This window comes from Cupressus sempervirens, chromosome 9, assembly GCF_028749045.1.
Source record: "Cupressus sempervirens isolate cs-2001-9-10 chromosome 9, ASM2874904v1, whole genome shotgun sequence".
NCBI classification, from domain to species: domain Eukaryota; kingdom Viridiplantae; phylum Streptophyta; class Pinopsida; order Cupressales; family Cupressaceae; genus Cupressus; species Cupressus sempervirens.
In genome coordinates, this window is record NC_143126.1 from 499,472,575 (window position 1) to 499,493,338 (window position 20,764).

Genomic DNA, 20,764 nt, shown 5'->3' on the forward strand with positions numbered 1-20,764 from the left:
CACTTTAAATAGAAATATCCCTGGTTGCATCGCTTGGCCACGAAGCAATGGGATTATCAAGGAGGTGGTTTAGGCTGCAAGGAATCAGGTATGAGATAGCCTATAGAAGCACATCGAGGGCAGAAGACCAAAGGCTTCGGCTATGGATTCCCCACAATTGGGGGCACTACAACAGAAGGCCACACCTTTGCAAACATCCAAAACACTCTCGTTGAGGTTGAGGACATCCCTGAGGAAGTTGAAAAGAAATCTTACGATGATATTTTCCTTGATGAAATAATCCTCAAAGCCTCTATGCTCTACCAGTTATCCTTGAACCTCATAGACCTCCTCCTTGCTCACCCTAAACTCATAGATTGGGACCAACTGAGTGTCATTCATGTTGATGATTTCTCTACCGAGCACACACTCCTAAATTCATGGGGGCAAAAATGCCACATAAACAGCTACCTCCACCATCGACATATGTCTACAAGCTAGATCTAGCAGGTTACTTCGGGGAGGAGGAAATCTCTAGTCACAAAAATGAAGTTCCAAAAGAAACAAAAAAGCAAAAAGATAAAAGAAAAATATCCCATGGTGAAAACTCCTCTGGAGCGCCATTGGGTGACTCAAAAAATGAAACAAAAATAAAGGACGCATCCAATGGTGCAAACCTCTCAAAGGCACCTGAAGATGGAGATTTCTTCCTCTCCCCATAGGAGCATCGACCTCCTATATCTTTAGTTTTGATAGAAGAAACTTGACCTCTAAATATCAGTCTGACAGAGATACCACATATCACATACATCGCAGCCTCTTTACCACCTAAACAAGCAAAACTTCTTCTTGAAGTCCTCTGTGAAAATATAGGCCACTTTGCATGGTCATATCAGGATATGTCAAGGTTGGACCCCAAACTAGTTGTACACCATCTGCCAATAGATCCAGGGGCCAAACCCATCAAGTAGAAACTTTGAAAAATGCACCCAAGGTGGCTTTATTAGTCAAAGCAGAGCTAGAGAAGCTGTTGGAGGCCAAAATCATTCGCCCAATAGATTATTCTGAATGGATTTCTAACATGGTACCTGTTACCAAGCCCTTTGGTGATATCAAGATTTGTATCGATTTCAGGGATCTTAATAAAGCCTGTCCAAAGGATGACTTTCCATTGCCAAATATCGACATGATTGTGGATCCCATCACAGGTCATGAACTCTTGTCACTAATGGATGGTTTCTCTGGATATAATCAGATTTGTATAGCAGAGGAAGATCAGCATAAAACAACATTTACTACACCTTGGGGCACATTTTGCTACAATATGATGCCATTTGGGTTAAAGAACGTCGGGGCAACCTATCAGCGCGCAATGACGATCATCTTCCATGACCTAATACATAAGATACTAGAGGTTTACGTAGATGAAATTCTAGTCAAATATCTTAATGCTCTGGATCACTTATCTCACCTCGAGGAAGTGTTTAACCAACTGGCAGAATATCATCTCATGCTAAATCCAAAGAAATGTGTCTTTGGTGTTACTTCAGGAAAAATCCTGGGCTTCATTGTGTCACAGCGTGGTATTGAGATCGACCCTAAGAAGGTCAAAGCCATTTTCCATATGGCTCCTCCTAAGACACTCAGGCACCTTCATTCTTTATAAGGAAAACTCCAATCAGTCTAACGCTTCATTTCTCATCTTGTCGATAAGTGTCAGCCCTTCACTCACTTGCTTAAGAAAGATCAAAATTTCAAATGGGACCCAGCTTGCCAGTGCAATTTTGAGCTCATCAAGCAATACTTAGCTAATCCACCTATTTTGGCTCCTCCGATTGTAGGGCACCCAGTCATCCTATACATCACAACTACTCCCATAGCATTAGGTGCTCTTCTAGCCTAGCTTGATGATGCGAGAAAGGAAAGAGCTATTTATTACATCAGCCAAACATTAGTAGGCTATGAGCTTAACTACATGCCAATGGAGAAGGCATGCTTAGCAGTGGTATTTGCCACACAAAATTTGCATCATTACATGTTGAGTCATACTGTGCAACTCATATCAAAGATTGACCCATTGAAATATATACTCTCTCGTACAGTACTCACTGGACGCTTGGCAAAATGGGTTATGCTTCTCAGTGAGTTTGACATTCAATATATTGAGAGAAAGGCCATCAAAGGCCAAGCTATTGTAGATCACTTGGCTGATGCACCCCTAATTGCATATCACCCACTCATCATGGAATTTCCTGACGAACACCTTTGTTTGATAGAGACACCATCACTCTGGAAGCTATATTTTGACAGCTCTTATACCTCTCATGGCTCTGGCAAAGGCATACTCTTGATAACACCTCAAGGTGATTATATCCCTAAATCTTTCAAACCAAAATTTTGGTGTACCAATAACATTGTAGAATATGAGGCCCTTGTGGTAGGACTCAAGATCGCCATTGAATGGAATATCACAAAGCTTTAGGTCTATGGTGACTCTCAAATTATCATCAAACAAGCATTGAATGAATATCATATTAAGGATGACAAGCTGCTACCCTACAAAGACCTAGTTGACCAACTAAAGCAACATTTCATTTAGATCTAGTTCATACAGATACCTCAACTCTAGAATAAGGTAGCTGATGCTATGGCCACTATTGGTTCCCTATTAGATATGCCACGCGAAGCTACACAATATGAATTCTTGGTTGAGCAGCTGCATGAACCCGCATATGAGAATGATGAATCAACATGGGTATGTATCTTGGTTGGTCCCCAATCTCCATGGTACCACAAAATTCACACTTACCTACTAAATGGTATCATATCTCCTCACCTCACATGAAACTAGCACCTAAACCTTATTCGCGGAGCTTCTTGTTACACTATCATTGCCCAAACCCTATATCGTCGTGGTTATCATGATACTCTCTCTTGATGTTTAGAGCAAAATGAGGCTGCAATGGCTCTCAAAGAGGTACACACTGGACTTTGTGGTGCTCACACGAGTGGGATGGTGCTAGCAAAGCAGATCCTTCAGGCTAGATATTATTGGCCTACTCTAGAACAAGATGCATGTGAATTTGTGAAACGATGTTTACCTTGTCAACAACATGCTAATTTAATCTAGGCTCCAACACAGGACTTGCAACTCATTGCACCACTATGGCCTTTTGCCTGCTGGGGATTTGATCTTGTTTGTCTTATTGCACCACTTTCTTCAGAAGGACACAAGTGGATAATCACAGCCACTGATTATTTCACTAAGTGGGTCGAAGTAGTTCCCCTTGTTATTTTCATGGGAGTTTAGGTGTCCAAGTTTATATTGTATCATATTATATTTCACTTTGGCATCCCCACTACCATTTTCACGGACCACGGAGGTAATTTTAAAAACCTAAATATGGAGGAATTGTGCACCTCTCTTTGCATACATCACCACTTTTCTAACCCATATTTCCCACAAGGTAATGGTCAGGTTGAGGCAACTAATAAAACCCTCCTCAGAATCCTCAAAAAAGTTGCCAATGACTCTGGCCGTGATTGGCATTTGCAAATTAATCCCACCCTATGGGCATACCGCACTTCATTCCATACCGCCACTGGCACAACTCCATACTCATTGGTCTATGGTGCTGAGGCAGTCTTGCCTATTGAGGTTGAACTCCCATCACTTCGCATTTCTCTCCGAGGACATATATCTAATGAGGAATATAGAGTGGCTCGACTTACTCAACTTGATCTACTTGATGAAAGAAGGCAACAGGCCTACGACCATCTCATGGTCTATCAAAGTTGCCTCAAGCACAATTTCAACAGGAAAGTCCATCCACGTAGTTTTTAGGAAAGAGACATGGTCCTTAAAGAGAATATGAAGGTTCAAGCTAACAGAGAAAAGAAGGGCAAGTTCGAGCCCACCTGGCTTGGTCCTTATGTGGTCACAACATCCTTCGGCTCACGAGCCTACCAGTTATCTACCCTTGAAGGTGAAGTCCTAAATGATCCTACCAACATTATTTACCTCAAGAAATTCTATGCCTAAGGATAGGGCATAAAATCAAGCATCCAATGGTGAAAACTTGGCAATTCAAGCGCCTTGGATAGGTCCTTGGTGAAAACCTAGCAAATAGGAGCCAGGTGTACTACAACTCTTCTATTATCTATTATCGAAACACACCCCTTCATCACCCCTCCATATCTTATCACTCATCCCACCCACTTTTTCAAGGTGTTCCTTATCATTATTCACCATGCTTCGCAAACATCCTCCTCTAGCACTTTGCACTATGTAAACATCTCATCTCATTTTTTTGCATCTTGTGTACCTTACTTGATGTATCCTACCATTTGTACTCTATTGGATCTACCCTATCATGTACCATATGTAGTATATATGACCCATATAACACATTTCCCATATCCCCCTACACTAACCCATGTCCCCCATTTACCATACCTATGTGAATACAATAGTATCCAGACCCCTGTACATAAATTGCGCTTCACATAAACCCACCTCAATAGAATCATGTATTATAAACAACGCTATCTCCTCATCCTAAGCTTTCCCCCATCATGCATATACCTTCTATGCTTTGCTATCCAATCTCAAGTTCCCATATCCTTAAACTAATCTCACTTGTACATACTACCCACGTCTTGTTTACAACCCGTTAGAAGCTTGTCAGTTGATCTCTTTGGCAAACATTTCCTTTTTCACATTGTAGAATCTTTTTGTTTCTCCTTTTGGTTGATTGTTTCTATGTACCTTTTGTTGTTTCCTCCTCAAGATTGCCATGATCATTTCATATCATGGTGTGTTTTGACTAGAGCACCCAAGGAGGTTGGGTTTGATCATAGTCGTTCACTATTTGAGAGTCAGTTGATATTATCCTTGCATATTTCAAGCATTTTTTCATCTTTCAATAATACATCACGCACTTGGGTAATCTCATTTAATTGTGGATCATCCAACATCATTCCAACATTGATCTCTCCAAGGCTCACATGTGATGCTGGGGCAGTCCTTGCATGCCTGTTTGAGTCAGTCCTATGAAATTTTGGGGAAAAGGTCTTGATGTTCTTACTAACCTTGGCAGATCCCTAACAAATCCTATATCAAATTAAGTGTTTACACTACATAGTGGTACTTCCTCATGAAGTACCCCATGCTCAAAGTTTCCCCTACATCTCATTTGTTTTTAGAAACCCTAGTATCCTCCTCCATGTCATCACCCCTCTCCCTTGAACTATCACTTTTTACATCCTCAGAATCATTCAATTCAAAAGCCTCGCGCATGCAATCTTATCTCCTGATGTGATTACTAACATAAATTACTATCCTAGCTCTCAAAATCTCCACTATCCTCCTGACTGCAAGTTTGTTGGTTACTCTTTTTCCAACATTATTCTCCTTAGAGTTAGTATCTCCTATGATCACTTTCCATATCATAGAACATTATCATAAGTCCAAACAATGGTTATCTTATTCCACCATCATTGTTTGTCTTGCATCTCTTCAATCTCGTATGTTATCTTATCATCACTTGTATCCTTTATCATATCATGACATATCATTATGCTTGATCTTTTTATGCTATTCTCACAGGATTATCATATATTATAGATGTACCTTTTAGTTTATGTTCTTTTACATATCATGACTTCATTTTTCTCTCTTAGGGTTCATTTTTAGCATAGTCATTCATCATTAGATTAGGGTTCATTTTCGCATAGTCATTCATCAATTGACTGTGGTTCATTTTAGCATAGTTATTCATCATTCAATTGTGCTTCCTTTTTAGCATTATCGTCCTTTCTCATCAGGTTAGGTCTCATTTTAGCATCTAGGTTCATCATTAAAAACTGTACTTCATTTTTTTTTTTTTGTATTTTGAATTCATTTTGTTTTAAACTTTGATCCATCCTTAGTTTGTGTTAACATATCCTAAGTGTCATGACATTATATTCATTTTTCCATAGCATAAATCTGTTGATTATCCTTTAGTTGGTGATTCATTTTTACATTTGTCACTTTTTTTTATAGTTTGTACTTAGCATCATACAAACATCATATCCAATACTCTCCAAAACAAATCAATTTTTTGAGATCACATCACATCTATCATAAAACAACATCACATCATCAGGATCACATCAAAAACCTATCATACTACATGATATCTATCATACATCAAATATCATCATCATCACATCATAAGGAAAATCATGTCATCAAGCATCATATCAAATCATATCACATTTGTGCTATCATAGATCAAAACTCACATCACATCATATCTACACTATCATAGCTAAATCACATCAAAAACATATTGTATCATGTATACAATGTCATAAAAAATCACATCCTGCATCAAAAACTGTTAGCACAATCAAAAGATCATAAGCACATGTTGCATCTTGTATCACCAACCGTCAACAATATTAGCAACACCTCACTATACTAGTCCATAACACATATAACACCAGAATCATCATATCTATATATCAATGAAAGAATGGAAGAATAATAGTCCATTAGTGTACAAATGTCCATATCATACAAACAAGTCTAAGCTCGCACAAATATCTCCCTGTATCCCAAAAATAACCGCTCTACACAAAAGCTCATCATATAACAAGACTCTAGCCTATCACTGGTCACTATTCTACCTCCCCCCTACCTCTGGCGTTGGTCATGGTGGAGGTGGTGGCCTCATCAATCCCCCTCCTGTCCTGGAGCTCTCTGCCTCATCCCTCCCCATCCCTGTGTCTCGCCTCTAGCTATGTCCTATCCTCTGACTCTACCCTGTGTGTTGAGACTTGCCTATCCTCTGTGAGCCCCTAGTGCCCCATCCAATGTCCCCTCCACCCTGCATCCTTATGTGTGTCCCTATTGTACTTGACCGAGTTGGTCGCCTATAATGCTCAATCTGGGATGCTAGCACCACTACATGATACCTGCCTCAATAAAATCCAACCCTCTCCCATAGATCCTCCACCTCAACCTCCAGTCTCCTCAGCTCATCCAAACCCCCTCCCATTGCTGCCTACACTCTCAACATTGCCACCTCCACCACCAATGCATCCAACTTCCCCTGTGCTGCCTCCCTCTCTTGGCTCACTACCTCTAGTTTACCCTCCATCCACTCTAGCTCCATCTGTAGTCTACCCACCTCAAGCCCTACCCTATCTGCCTACACTTGTGCTACATCCTGCTCACATCTAAACTGATCTCTCTCTATTCGGAGCTTATCTCTCTCCTGTTGGGTATCCCAAAGTAGCTGGCTCATCACTGCATGTGCCTGCTCTAGCGAGGCATACTAGCCTGCCAACCCATCATCTCCTCCCCTGGTAGATGATCCTCCTACCTCTCCCCCTACCGCCCTCTATCACCCTTGTGCCTCCTCTCCTCCTCTCTCTAGCTAGGATCCCCTCTCCTTTGCTCTCCTCTCCTCCCCCACAACCCTCCTCCTCTTTCGAGCTAAATCCTCCTCTTGTGTAACTACTGCTACATGCTGCCATAACCCCCTCACAACAAACTGCCCCTGTCAGGCCTCCTAGGCTAGCTCCCCTACCACCGTTGCTGCCCTCGTGCCCTGTGCTCTCCCCACTAGTCTAGGCCTCACAAAAGTATCTCGGTACTCCTGTGTGGAGCTCGCATCTACTACCTCACCAAACCAATCCCACTACTGCGACTCCAACTCTCGCCATGCCCTTAGCAAACCATCCCTCCACAATGACGACCCGTATACCAATACCAGCTCACATGTAACCTGTTGATACTAGTGTGGATCTCCCACTACCACTTGTTGCCAACCAAACTGCTGTAGTGCCCTGTCGGGCCTATACTTCTCTACAATGTGCTCCCATCTCCCAAACACAAAGCATGGAGAAATGGTATAGGGGAGATGCTCTCCCTCCTCTGCCCATGGTCCTAGGCCCATGTATGGCCTCCATACCACTACCACTATCCCATCAATGGTCGCCCTCTAGTAATCTACTGAGTCTGTATGATGGTATGTCACAGTCTCGACCCAATTATATGCCACTGGCTCCTCTGGCTACCTATCCCTATGTCCTAATGGCTTGAGCACTGCAATATGCTCCCATGCCCATACCTGTAGTAGTGTCGGGAACTCAATTCTCCTCCCCTGTCGATCGCCACCCTAGTACACTATCTAGTGGAGGTCTCGGTATAGCTCTGCCAACATCAGAGAACCCCATGCCACTAGGTGCCCTGCATCCACTATCTACATCACCATTGGAATCAGTACTAGTGTAACCCGTATACCCCCTAAATCTGGGTTAATATACCTCGAAACCAGCCCTAACACATAGAAGTAAATCCTCCTCTCTGCCACCACTTGATGTAAATGCTCATCCAAAGCAAACTGCCCTTGTTGGATCCTGTACTCCACTCCTAGCCCCATTAGTCTCTGCACAGCTGCCTCTGCTATCATCTCTCTGGTTGCCATGACTAGCATCCCTCGCACTGGCAGTCTAAATATCCAGTATACATCCTCCAACATCACTATCATCTCCCCTGTTAGCAGGTGAAATGTCGCTATCTCACTGTGCCATCTCTTGCACAGTGCCATAACCATCGTCATATAAGTGCGAGTATGGGGCAACCTCACCAGGTGGCCTAACCCGATCGCCTTGATCTATGCCTAGTTAGCCAACGTTAGCATCTCTCCCACATGCAACACTATTGCTCACTACTCTCGTGACACAAGTGCATCCAGCGACCACTGCACACAACCAAAACCAAACCAACCGTCAGTTTTCTATCTCCTTGTCTATTCTACACCCTCCTTTCCCTCAACCCAAGATTTTTTTGCCTTTATTTTGTGAATCCCATGTTCCCATCGAAATCATGTTCCCGCAAGGCCCATCCTCCTGCATTCTCGTAAAACTATATTCCTGCAAGATCGTGATGTTGATTCTCCTCTCAATCCCTAGCCCTCTCCCCTGATCTTGCTAGCGTGTTCTCGCGATCTCTGTATCTGGAGATCTTGCCGACCCTTGATCTTGTGGGATCGCATTCCTACACTATCCCAGTTATAGGGATGAAATCTCACTAAGTATATCCTGTTCCTGCATGATATCCCATCTTGGGATCGCTATGTCACAATAGCTTGTTAACTCCCCACAACCTCTTCTCTTATGCCAATATGAGTCTCCTTGCTTATCCCAGATTCTTGTATTTTTTTTCAAGCAGCCGGTGAGTCTCGTCTTCTCTCCTAGCCACCTTCTTGAGGGGGCATCTCTAAGTCTAGTCTCTCCTCTTCTTATCCAAGACTAGGGCAACCTTGTTGCTAAAACATCTTCCTTGTGTCATCTACGTTCGAACTTCTTTGAAATAGTGTTGCCTCAACACTATGTCAAAGAGGGGCAAAATGTAGACACCTACATTTGGTAATCCTATTTAGCTATCTCTAATAAGCACCATTAATTAAATTCTTATTTAAATTAATCCTTTTGACATCCCCTAATTGATTAATTTAATTAATCATCTATAGTCCTAATTGATAAATCAAATAACCCATTATTTATCAATTAATCCTATTCTCCTATCTAATTCCAAAATCCCCATTTATTAAATAAATCTATTTGATAAATAAAACTCTCAAATCTAATAACCCCTAACTTATCCCTAATCCTCTATTTGGCCTAATCCACCCCATCCACCCATACTAACCTAGCTTAGCCACTAACTCACCCACCTTCATGAATGCCATCCACTTGCATATCTCTAACATCCTTAATTTAATCCTAACCCAAGCCTAATCCCCCTCCTAACTTTTTCACATTACCTAAGTGAGCTTAAGACTTTCCTAAGCCAAATCAATGTCTCCTCCCTCAAAATATCCTAACCATAAAACTTTATCCCAACCATAAGCCTTCAATGCTCTTACATGCCCTTAAAAGTTCTTACAAGACATTATGAGGGCCATTTAAGACCTTGAGCCTCCTTTGTTGACTCATCCTTGCCCTTTCCTCCACCCAATGACCCTATGACATGTGTCACTCCCTGGTTGGTGCTAAACAAGCACAATCCATGTGCTCCCCTTTGAATGCATCTTAGCCTTCCATAAGCTTTCATCTCTCCTTGCATATTAGCCATCAATCCCTCAAGCCTCTTTCCTATAAATTGAACCCCCTCCCTTCACTAAAATCATCCACCTTCCATGCAAAGTTATAATGCTATTTTGAGAGCTCATAAACTATCAAAATACTATTATAATGGAAAAATCTCTTCATGACTCCATTGTTGAAACCTTGTTTCACTCACTCCACCCATCCATTTGAAGTTTGAAGCATAACTTGTGAGAATGCATTCCTACAATCAAGGGAAAATCCATTGCATCATTGTGCTATACCATTTGGAGCTTACCATTCTTGGTTTGCCTCCATTTTTGGTGATAAAAAATTGGTCCTATCATAAGTGTTTACTTGTTCTTAGTATTGAAAATGCTTTTTATACATTAGTGTTCATGTTACCTACTAAAATAGGTGATACAAATATAAGGGATAATATCATGGAGAACATGCTAGTGTGTCTTTGGTAAATTCAAAGTTGATAATGTAATTGGATGGTTAAAAAATGAGTAAATGTAATGTTATTCTTGAAAGAAATTGAAAGATATCTACTTGTTTTATAGTGACTCTTGAACCCTTTCTTGAAAACCTTTTAGTTTCATTGTGCATTAGTGCTTATGTTATGTTGAATTAATGAAATTATGAAAGAGAAGTAATGATGGTTTTTAGTGTGTGAACTACCTTTCATTCCATGTCTTATGTTGTTTGGGGCATGTATATTCTTGAATGGTTTTGGACATTTTCTCTGTCACTTGTCTTGGTAACCAAGACTGTTGTTGTTACCTTTATGGTTTTGTGTAGAGTGGTGACTCAACTCTTAGGTCTTAGGACTCTCTTAGCTCCATCATGTTATAGTCCTTGTCGATATATTTTTGATGCTTTTCAAATGGAGTCAATCCGAGTCTGGATGTGAGAGTTATGGTCTCTGGAGTGAAGATAGTTTTTGTGCTTATTTGAAATTTTGTGTGAGAAACTATTGATCATGTACTTTCTCGCCTGGTTGGGTGAGAAACTTTGTGCAAGATTGTGCTAATGCAAAATTTTGCCTAGGGAACAACAAGCATCTCATTCACACTTTTGGAGTTTTCAATCGATGTCCTAAGTACCCTTTATCGAGTAGAGGCCAACTCAATCATGACATATCATATTTATTGCTATTGGAGAAGTTTACCTCTTCATGCTATTCTTAATGGAAGAGTTATCTAGTCTTCATAATCTTCTAGGAACTTTTTGGGGTTTGTGTTTTGGTTTGTGTGTTTCCTATTGCATTAATCTACCTTCGTGAGGTGAAGCATAGCCTATAAATGTACATTGCTCAAGGTTTATGTTGCCTTTTTGTTTGGAAGTGACTCAGTTCTTTGATGAGTCTAGATTATCCTTTTTGGATTTTTTCTTTGGCGCATCTCTATATCTTTTTCTCTCTTGTGAGAGTAGGCTAGCATGGTTATGCCACTAGCTCAGTTAGTGTTTTTAGTTGAGTATGTTGATGGTTGGTGGGATTGTGAGTTCCCTAATGTGTCTTGGGCTGATTTAGTGTAGAGGTTGAGAGAGACTCCCTCTCAATCCTATATTTTGTAGTTTCTTTCTCCCTAAGCTTGTTCCTTCAAGAGGATTGTCTCAATCAAGTTTTCTCATTAAACATTGACTTGAGGTTGGAGATTGAGTTTAGCAATAGGTTGGGTGTAGTATTCCCAGCATGGTGCTGGAGGGACATGGCATTTTTGGACACATGTTACCATCTTGTGGGTTGGTATGAAGTATTACATGATTGTGTCCACTGAAAAAAGTCTTTGCAACCTTGTGGAAAGGTGATAACTTGTCTAGTTGGGTTGTGTAATCCTAGTTTCCAGTGGTAGTTGAGCTTTTAAACTTTGGAGAGGCATTGTGCTCCTACACTTGGTGGTGAGTAGTCTTTTGGAGTGTGTAATTTTGTTGGTAAACTATCATCTACTTTGTTCTGAGGGTGAGTTTACATGGATTCAAGGATGCTCATGTGTGACATGGTAGTATACTTGGGAATTTTGGGATGGTTCTTCCCCATGATTACAAATCTTGTTGGGAGTGTGTAGTGTTTTGATTGGATTTTGTGGTCATGTGGTAGGTGCATGTTTAGTTGGGGTACTTACAAATGAGGTAGAGTGACTTTTTCCTTACCTTGTATTGTTGACTTTTTTGATAGATAGGTTTTTCCTAGCACCTAGAAGGTTTCTTGTTGGAGGACCTTGTGTCAGTGTGACACCTTTCTCTTGTGGTTAACCTATTTGGGGGTTGACATGATGGTTTGAGAATGTTAGAGTGATCTGGATTGACTTGTGAGAGTTTGTTAAATCATTTCTATTGCTTGGTTTTTATTTTTGGTTCTTGATGTGTTTTGGTTTCTATTCTTGGATTGGACACCTATCCCATTTGACTTTTGTAAGTCATCCTGATGGATGCAACCTTGTTGATCTTTTGGTTGTGACAGATCATGATTGGGACCATGAGTGGACTACACTGTTGAGGTGATTGGATTTATGTTTTTGTATTTGTTGCTTTGTTTATGCTTATGGCTGATTTATGAGATTATGATGTGATTTATGGTTCACTAAGGTTTGTGCCAGTGGTTACCAAGATCGATGTGGTATCATGAGGTTATTTCATGATTACCCTAAGATGTGTGTAGAGATTGCACTATGTACTATTACCATGCTACAATGGACTAGGTTCCTATAGCAGTGGTAAGTCATGTTTATGACTGTGTTTGCTTATGTGTTTTAAAGTTCCTTTTTATGTTGTTTTTACAACCATTGTTAAATGCTTAAATGATTAGAAATGGATTGTCCATGTTGGATTATTTGGTTATGTGTTGCGAACATTTACTTGTTATATTTTGATCTAAGAGATATTTGTTACTCATGTTATGTTTTACATTTGAGATGACCTGAGGGTCAGATGTTATACTTTGATTTTAGTATCATAGATGTTAGACTACTATGCTGCTCAATTGATCATATTGCATGATGATGTCATTTTGAGATGACAGTGTGTTTTATGATGATATCTGGTTATTTGATATTTGGGAATATCACTGATTATGTTATGTGATGGATTTAATGCTATGGTTATTTACTTCATTCTTGCATTGTTATGCTTTATGTGAACGTGGGTGATGTAAATAGATTATTTTAATATAATTAAATAAATGATTAAATTAGGTGATTTAATGCATTTATTGCTTTGACTATGTTATTATATACAATTGTACTTGATCATGTTGTTTAGTGTGTAGGATTTATATTCTTGGTAGTGGCACATGGAGTTAGTGATTCAACTATTCATATTTTTCCAATGTCACCCCTATATGGTTGATGTATTGTTAATTAAATGTTCAAATTAAACCATTTAGTGATTATTAAATCTGAATTCATTTGCATTATGTGATAAGACCAGTGAGTGTGTCTATGCATTTAGAGGTTCACATTGGTGCAAAAGTTGTTAAGGAAATTTATGTGTTTTTGGGTTTTGGTGTTTTTAATTGATTTATTTTAATTTTTGGTAGCTTTCCATAGATGAATTCCTATTTATAGGAATAGCCTATTTCTTTTTGGGTCAATTTAGGGTTTAACTAGGTTGGCTGGTTATTTTCCCTAATCAATTATTCACTCGAAAAGTGAATAAATATCCATAAAGAAATTTAATTCTTCACTTCTCACTTTTGAATTAGAAAGTTGGAGAGTAAAACCCAAAATTCTCTTCATGAGGATTTATTGTTTTGTTCATTGTGGGAGCTACGGGTGTGGGATCATCACGAGGTTGAGCTCATTGGATCTAGCTTGGGAAAACCTTGGATTGTTGTGATTTTTAGCTACTTCTGCTATTTATTTATTTTATGGTTCAGGTTCCCATTTTTCCCTTTTGGCTATGAGGTAGGGCTTTCCCATTTTATTGTTTCAGCTTTGTTTCTACTTTTTTTCTTGGTATTCATTTGTTTGGAGGCTAAGAACTAGTTATCCTTTGTGTTTCTATATTCTAGCTCTACCCAGCTAGGCGGGTATGAGTATTTCCCTATTTTTCAGGTTGAGGGTTTGTGGTTTTGCACTTTTATGCTAGCCATTTTTCCATATGGTGTCCGAACATGTTTATTTTTGGATTTTTGGAGTTTTTCTACCCAAAAGCCAAATGGATTTTAGTTTCAAAGTTTTTCCAAAATTTTGGAGTTTTTACCTTATTTTGTGTGCTGCCTTGTTTTCTCAGATTTTCTTGGCATGAGTTGGGTTGTGGACCTAGATTATCCATTTGGATACTAGTAAAACCTTTGTTGCACTTTTCTGACTACATTGGGATGCATGTCACATCCATCACATCCATACTCTTGACTTTGTGTTTGGTTGAGTGATTTTCATTCCTGTTGTTATGGTTTCTTTTGGGACCCTTGTTATTATTTCATGGACACTAGGATTCATGTAGAATCCATACTTTTGGATTGAGGCCGGTTGAGTGAGTTCATGAGGTTTGGTCTTGTTGCATCATTGGGATTTGCATAGAATCCATACTCTCAGATTGAGGCCAGTTGAGTGATTTCATGATGAATGGTTTTATTGGTTCTTGGGATTCATGTAGAATCTATCCTCCTGAGTTATTTTCAATTGAGTGATCTTTTGCATTGTGTTCTCATCCAGTCCTTTTAGATGATCTTCATGATAGTGGTGCACCACACATGAGTACATTTTTTGGGTGATCTGTGGGGCCCAATCTTCTGTGGTACTTCTGGAAGTTGTGATCTTTTGGGATGGGTTAGGAATTTGCATGGCTACGAGCACTCATCATTGGATGGGCATGGGTAGGGTAGGGTAGCATATGGAGGGGGTTTCTATCTCATAGCTCAATGATCATGGTTTTGTGGGTTGGCAGAGGGAGCTTTAATTAAGTGATAACTAAAGAAAATGTGTGAATGGTAATAAAACTTAAGATAATGAAAAAGTTCTATGTGTTGGCCTTCAAGGGAGTGCATTAAGTGAGTGTCCGCATTTGTGTGATGGCCTCTAAGGGAGTACCTTGAGAGTGTTTCCACATTTGATCTGATCTTGGGCTTTTGGATGCCAAGCGACTCTCCATGATGTTAGCCCCTATAGAGTAGCCCATTGAGTGTTTGACTAGCACCTATAGTTATGCATTGTCTATGTTTTGGATTCAACCATCATACTGTTTGGAGTGAGTGTTAGCCTTGGATGTTGTGCTTTATGTGTGTTTTTGGTTGGATCATTATCTCCATCAGCATGGTGGGTGTGGACCTATGGGTGCCATGTGGTTGGAAGGTGTAGCTACCTCTACCACTACTAGGGACTCGTGTATAGAGATGGTCTTTTATCCTAGTGTGACCATTGCTAGATGTTTCCACTTGGTACTTTGAGTTTTGGAGTATGCTTTCTTGTGATTTATGCTTTCATTGGAATGCTTGGATATCACGTTTAGATGATGTTATTTTATTTGATGCATTCCCATATGATGATGTTTTGCATATGACTAGATGATGTGAATTGTTGTATTGGAATATCTATTGCTTATTGATTTAGCATGTTAGATTCCCTTACTATGATGATTGGCATGTGATAGGTGATGTTATCTACTTGTAGGATTATCTTATGCTTTACTACTAGCATGTTAGATTTCCTTATGCTTATATTGTAGCATGTTTTAGTAGTGATGTCCCTATTACAATAGTACCAATGATTTGGTTAGTGGCTTGGGATGTTATGTGCGGAGGATGGCTAGGACCCACGATGGTCTTATGATGTTATTGATGGTTGGGTGGAACCACATACTTAGTTTGGTTGTTCAGTTATTGTGATGTTATTTCTATACATTGTGATGTTTGTTATGTTCATTGCAATGTTGCTTTCAGTACATTCTTTACTACTTTGGTTTAGATGGATAGATTTTCCTCTTTCTTGTTTCATGGCATCTTGTTGCTTATGCACTTGAGTGTTCACTCCTTGATCTATGTGGATCTAGTATTGCTTGATGTGGAGGTTTGTTTTTCCATTTCATTCCTCATTTTGACACTTAGAGCAGTTTTCTTGCTTTCTCAGGTGACCATGTTTAGCATGGTGCAATGCAATAAAAGTGTCACATGCCCATTGGAGTTTTTTCATGCAATCCCTTATTGTATCACATGCCTTTTAGAGTTTTTTTGTGCTATACTTTCCAATATCGTACCCCCATTGAAGTATCATACATCCTTAAGAGAAGTGTCACCCAATCCCTAAAACTATCACCCTCCTTCTTGAAAAATGTCACATGATACTTTAAAGTATTGCCTAGTGTTGATTTAAGGTATTGCCTGGCTTTTGTGAAAACCTGTGCGGGTAGACAATAGGAAATTTTTGGCAAGACTTGGACTTTTTAGGAAGAATTTTGGGTACCCTCTTAGGTGTTCTTCAATCCTTTGGAGTTGCATTTTGTATTCATAATGTTCTGATTCATATTCTATTATGCCTCTCCCATTTTCAATCATTTTTTTCGGTAGTGGCATTTGCAGATTCATTGGTTGCTTAGATTTTGGTGAAGTCTTTCATTGTGATCTATGTGATCCCTACATGATGTTGACATGTGCATTCATACTTGTAAATTTTTTTTTAATCTTGGCTTGAATTGAATCCTTATTCCAAGAATCTCCAAGCAGGGCATTACATCTTGCCTTTTTTCTTGTGACTTTACCATTTTCATCTAACATGTTTCTATATACCCGCTTGGTGCCAATCAAATTCTTATCTTTTGGTCTAGGAACTAGTGTCCATGTCTTATTTTTCTCAATTTGTTCAGTCTCTTCTTTCATGGCTTTACTCTAGTTCATATCTTCTAATGCACATTTCACTCTTTCAAGTTCTTTCATGCTAAGAAAACATGTATCATTTCTCAACTTGTTCCTATCATTGGTCTTGCATCTTTATCTCCAATGATTTGTGTAGTAGGGTGATGTCACTTGACATACTTCGACAATCTTGGTTTTGCTTTGTTTTTGTTATTTGCTCTCTCAACTTCTGAATCACTATGTACATCTCTATCAGGAAGTTCAACATCTCTTTCATGTACACTAATCTTAGAATTAAAATGTGCATCAACTTAATCTATAACTCAACACCTGAATGTAGCCCAATTCCTGAATGCAACTCAACATTCATAGTTTGTGACTTGGAAATCTCTAAAACTTGTTGTTGATTTGCAACTTGATTTAAAACATCTTCATCTGCATGCATACCTTCATAAAAGTACACAAATGATGTGTATTCCTCTAATTCCTTCATAGGTTCAGCTTCATGTACTGCTATATATTCATGAAATTTCAGATTTGCACTTTCCACAACTTTGTTAGTGTTAGTATTTAAACACTTATAAGATTTAATTATTTTGGAATAGCTAAGGAATATACCTTCTTCACTTTTTGAATCTAATTTACCATTCCTAAAATCCTTGAGAATATAACACTTGCTCTCAATTAGCTTAAAATATTTTACACTGGGAGAGTATCTATACCATAGTTCAAAATGTGTTGAATGAGTACCTTTCTTGAGTTGCACACTATTCAAGGTATAGACATCTGTACTTATAGCTTCTCTCCACTATTTAAAAGAAACATTCTTCTCCATCATGAGTGTCCTAGCACAATCCATGATAGATCTATTCCTCCTTTCATTAACAATTCCATTTTTTGGAGGGGTCTGAAGAGCAGATGTCTATCTTTTGATTCCTCCATTATAACAAAACATCTCAAACTCATTTGATGTAAATTCTCCTCCTCTATTAGATCTCAAATAATTTAAAATTTTACATATTTCCTTCTCAACTCTTTCTAAGTACCACTCAAATATTTGAAAAGCATCAGATTTCTATTTCAAAAACATAATTGTCATCATTCTAGAATAATCATTAACAAATAACATAATGTACTTATATCCTTTTTAGCTTTTCACATCAATTGGTTTAGACAAGTTAGTTTGAACAATATCTAATATTACTTTAGAGGTATGAGTCTTACTCTTAAAACTTGACTTTGTCATTTTTTCTAACTAACATTGTTTGCAAATTATGTTGTCAGGTTTCTTCAACTTAGGAAAACCTCTAACTCTTCTCATGTTACTAATACTAACCAAGTTATCAAAATTAACGTGACACAACCTCTTGTGCCATAGCCACACATCATTAAATTCTACAAATAAACAAGTAGCATCATCTATATCAAGGCATAATAGATTACCTCTAGTTTGATCAAATTTTCCTATTAGTTTTCCATTAATATCATATATTTTAGCAATCTTGTTCTCAAACTAAACCTTACAATCTGAATTATTCAATTGTGACACACTCAAAAAATTATAGTTAAGTCCTTCAACATAATAATAATTATTACATAAAATCTTTTCTATGAGTTCGATAGAACCTTTTCCTTTTATTAGATAAGGTGCATCATTACCAAACCTTACACTATTTCCATCATAATAGTTCAAGGTAATGAACTTACTTTTATCTCCAATCATGTGATGTGAACACCCATTTTCAATGATCCATCTATCATTCTTGTTCACACAAGACACTAGTGCAGTTTCCTCATCCTCATCAGATTTATCCTTCATTGAAATATACACCACTTCATCATCATGATCATTAAATCCATCTTTTGTTTCTTCTTCAGAAATGTAGAAAGACTTCTTGCCTTTGTCTTTGTAATCTTTGTTGTCTTCCTCTCTTCTACTTATGTACTTGTCTCCACCTTTGTAATTCTTCTTCCCTGGACATCTAGCAACAATATGACCAACCTCATTTCAATCAAAACTCATGATACTAAATTTACCTTTACCTCTATGAAATCTCTTTGCTAATAGTGCTTCAATTTATTCTACATCCTCCTCATCTATATCACTATCACTGGACACATATTTTACCTTTTTCTTCTTTTTCTCATTAGGTTTCCTCAATGATAGCTTGGCTTTGAAAGTAGATTTAACATTGTTAGGTTTAAAATTACCAAAATTAGATAGCTCAAAGGAAGTGAGCTTACCTACCAGACCTTCAAGAGTTAGATTAGAACCTGGTACACATCTCATTTCTTGTATTGTAGAAACTCTAATAGCATAAATGGGCAACAATATTCTCAAAAATTTTCTTACCATCTCATCATCTATCATACCAATAGATCCCCTTATTGTATTAACAAAATCCTTTATCCTAGAGCAATATTGAGCAATATTCTCACCTTCTTGCATTCTCATATCATTAAACTTACGTCTAAGACTTTTAGATTTGGTTCTCAAAACATTTGCATCACCCTCATAGATGGTGTGTAGAGAATTACACATTTTCTTTCCTCAGATTACAACCCTTCATATTATCAAACTTGGCATAACTTAGGGTAGAGGCAATCTCCAACATTGCCTTGTTGTGTTCTTTCTACTTTTCCAGATCTTTAGTAGTTAGGGCTCCAACTGGATCAACATGCTCATTAGTAATGATAAATTGTGCATGATCTCCAAGACCTCCTAGGTGTAGCTTCCTTAGACTTTTTCATACAATAAAGTTATCTCTATTAAGCTTGGGTACCTCTTTTTTACACATCTTGATCTTTTTTCTTCTAGTACCTTCAAACTAGTCCTCTTAAGTAGATTGCTTTGATACCAATTGTTGAATTTTTTTAGAATAACTAAGGGGGGTTGGGTGAATAAGTTATCCAATGTCTAGATGTACAAATAAATTTTTTCACAATTTAGTGAACCCATATCCATAAAACATTTTCATCATGCATGTATCCATTAAATCATACAATCAGTTTGACTTGTAGATTATTGTCAAATCAACTTTGCAAAAATGTAAGCATGAAACATAATAGATTCAATAAAACATTTGACACAATGATTTAACATGAAAACCCTATTTGGAAAAAAACCACCACTAACATGCTACTTATTATCACTCTTCTAAAGTGATGCCCTATGAAAGGCCAACCCTATGAAAGGTTACAAAGCACACTAGTAAATGTGACCTAGTTAAAGGATTTCAATCACCTTGTTAGGAGCGAGCCTTGTTAGAGGACTTTAGATCATTTACTTGGAATTTCACCTAGTTAAATGATTTACAAATGACTATTTGGTCAACTTTAACCTAAATGATTTAACCTAGACTAAAACAATGATTCGAAAGTAACAGTAAGGATTTATCTAATAACAACTTATAACTCCATTCTATAGATTATAGATCTCTATTTTCAATCCTCCATGTTGACATATCAGTCAAGTTTTTTATTAGTGACACACACTTATTCAGATTGTGTATAGCTTCTGAGCTCATTGTTTAGTTTATAGTGTTTTCCATGTAATTCAGTTGTCACCAAGTTCTACAGTTGCTACCAAGTCCTTTGGACAAATTATAGTGGCTACTGAGCAGATTTAGTTAATGTGAAGTCTAGCAATTTAAACTATACATTTTAGTATATGCTGAGTTTATTAGTGGTTATTGAGCATTGCAATGTCTACCAAGTTCACAGTTCATGTAATGCAAAGCTAGTGTTAACTGAGCTACTTTATGCTAACCAAGTGATTAAGTGTTTGCAAAGTTGTACAATATCCACCGAGTCACTAGTGCAAACCAAGTTCAAGACTACTTGAAAGTGATCAATATGGATTGAACTTCTATGCCTACCAAGTGCATG